Source organism: Diaphorina citri, unplaced genomic scaffold (assembly GCF_000475195.1).
Source record: "Diaphorina citri unplaced genomic scaffold, Diaci psyllid genome assembly version 1.1 scaffold54380, whole genome shotgun sequence".
Taxonomy (NCBI): domain Eukaryota; kingdom Metazoa; phylum Arthropoda; class Insecta; order Hemiptera; family Psyllidae; genus Diaphorina; species Diaphorina citri.
Genome location: NW_007431686.1, coordinates 1 through 2,697, shown reverse-complemented (window position 1 = coordinate 2,697; position 2,697 = coordinate 1). Strand labels below are relative to the sequence as shown.

General features: G+C 38.3%; 1 long non-coding RNA gene across 1 annotated transcript; it reads left to right on the top strand.

The window, feature by feature from the left end:
- Nucleotides 1-1,267: 1,267 nt before the first annotated feature.
- On the top strand, nucleotides 1,268-2,582 carry LOC113473649. The gene is made up of 2 exons (XR_003395571.1): nucleotides 1,268-2,076; nucleotides 2,512-2,582. It is a non-coding gene; the product is annotated as an uncharacterized LOC113473649 (long non-coding RNA).
- The last annotated feature ends 115 nt before the right edge of the window (nucleotides 2,583-2,697 follow it).

Sequence of the window (2,697 nt, the reverse complement as noted above, 5' to 3'; positions counted from 1 at the left end):
TAATGTGGCGCGGCTAAAGAGTGTGAGCTCTCAGCTCATCCGCTCGCTCAGGCTCTATAAGCCCAAAAGCAAGCCTTTGAAGAGCCGTATGCCCATATGGTGATATGGGGGAGGGAGAAGTCAAGAGAAAGAACGTAGTAGTAAGATCATTCTCCCCTCTCCCCCATCACATTAGTAAGTTGAGCAAGTTTGCTTATCAAAAAGACTGCTTATCTAAACATGAGCTTATCTTTGACATACAACGTTATTATACACCGCTCACGCGCTCACTTGAGGCCCAGTCTCTTGGGGTTACTTATCAAAAAGGTGAGCTCAACTTGTTTTATTATTAGCTCACCTGAGCTCACTTCAGTTTGAGCTCCCAGGGGGTGAGCTCATTTTAGTAAGTGAGCCGGGTAGTGATAAAATCCGAACATCAGGTATCTGCCGGGCTGCAGGGTGTTGCACAACCTGTATGCCTTAACGAAAATGACTATACTTCAATCATGCTTCGTCGGACTAAACAACAACTTAAAAGTTAAATTAGGTGGTCTTCCCATATAAACACGAAACTAGACAAACAAAATTGAAACGTTTTTATAAAACTTTTAGTAAAGAAAAAAGACTAAAGTTTACCTCCTTCCAGCAGGGAGCAGTTAGATGTCCATTCAAAACCTTCAAAAAAAGTGAAAAAAGTTTGTTAAAATTACTTTTAGAAAACTAGTACCAGTAACTCCACAAAAAACTTACAAAAGTTTGGTCGAGACTATTGAAAAATACCTTTTGAAGTTAGACTTTGGGTGGGAAACTTTTTCCAGGTGTGCACACCTGGGAACCCGTTGTCACTGATGTGTATAAAAAAATTTTTTATGTTGTATATAGATAGTGACAATAAGTCAAATATGTTACAAATATGTAATGCAGATAGTCACAATAGTCCGATTATGTTACAGTTAAAATATCTTTAACAACCAAATAAACAAGGTCGCTTACCTCTTGAACTACTTACTTACAGTAAAACGTTACACATAACCTACATTGTGGAGTCTGAAACTAGGATGGCTCGGGACTCCCCCTTTCCAATATTCAACTCGATTAATTTCCACTCGAGTTACAACTCGAGTTGGAAAATAATCGAGTTGAAAAATCTCACTCGAGTCCCATCACTAGCCTAAAAATATGCTGGGTCTCTACGACTACAAAGAGTGTGTCCACACGTGTGGACGTCGGGCGTTTATTACTACACAAGCAAATTTTCCTCGGGCGTCAGGAGGATAATAGAACATAGACCAGTTCATGAACACAACCTCAGCCTCAAACAATCAGTAAAGAAACCCACACTAACTCAAAAAATTAATGCAGGGTACGAAGGTACTTAAAATATGAATACGTATTACCTCCAGTCCTTATGTCCAACTTTCATGAAGCTACTTCTGGTTTAGTGGTTATGTGGGAGTACAGAATAGAACATGGGTCTTTTCTCCCAGTTGCTTGCAAAACTTGACATTCACTAGTTTCAGGGAAAATGAAAAACTCAAAATTAACCCAGAAATCCCAGAATTGACAAAAGTAGAAAAAATTATTACTTAAATTATTCAAGATTTTCAAGGGGATAAAATAAACCGTAATAAACGATGGATAATCCGATTATCCGCTGATCGCGGAAAATGCAACATTGCCAAATGATGGCGAAATAAAATCGGTACCGTGTACAATAATCCATACAACCTATGCATACAACATGTGATATTACCGTACTTTTTCTACCGTACGAACCAACTGACAAAAAACAGCTGTTTACAATACGCTCTATTGAAATACGCCTGAAAGGAGAACTAGCGGGGCATTTTGAATTTTGAAAAATTGACGCAGTTTGAATTTGAAGTTGCGACCGCTGACCGCTATACAAAAACGCAAAAACCTGTTCATCATTCATCAATCATCATCAATCAGACATTGCGGTTGCACTGTTGCAGGTTGCAGGCAGGGTGATAACTGAAATACTGAAACTGAGGTTTGAGGTTGGCTGAAATTGGTTCACACTTCTCAGAACAAAGAGAGAAACAGAAAGAAAGAAAAAAGAACTACCTAGATTATGTAAGTATTCAGCCACTCACTATAAGGTAGACCTGACAGGTACTCCTGAACAGATCTACATAGTGAATTGCAGCAATAGACTGTCAGACTGACTACCTATAAACCTATATTATATATTCAACATGTGTTCTGGAGATGCTTGAACTCTTCAAGCGTCTCCAGAACTCTTCAAGCAACTTCCCTGGGGAAGAAACTAAAAAAAGAAAAAAAGATGGGAGCAAGTCAGCTAGCTCTTTCACCTTGTTTGTTTGCAATCAAGTTTCCCCATACAAGGTAGATGCACTACCCTTTGCTAACTAGATTGGCTATCTTGCTAGGAAGACTATCTTCAAGGTTTGAACATATTGTGTGATGTCCTACTCTGGTTGTCAATGGTAAGTATATCAATTTGAATAAAGTTTGAAAATAATGGTCCAATTATTCAATATGTTTCAGCATTGTATCATGGATGGAGTTGGGAAATTTGATTAGGAACACCATTACTTAGACCATGGCTGACGGTAAGAAGTTCCAATAGCCATGTTTACATTTTCATGTTGAAGTGTTCTTGATTTTCAGAGGTTTATATTTTAACAGAAGATTGTAGACCTGACTAAGAATTGAAGAATGCAGAATGCAATT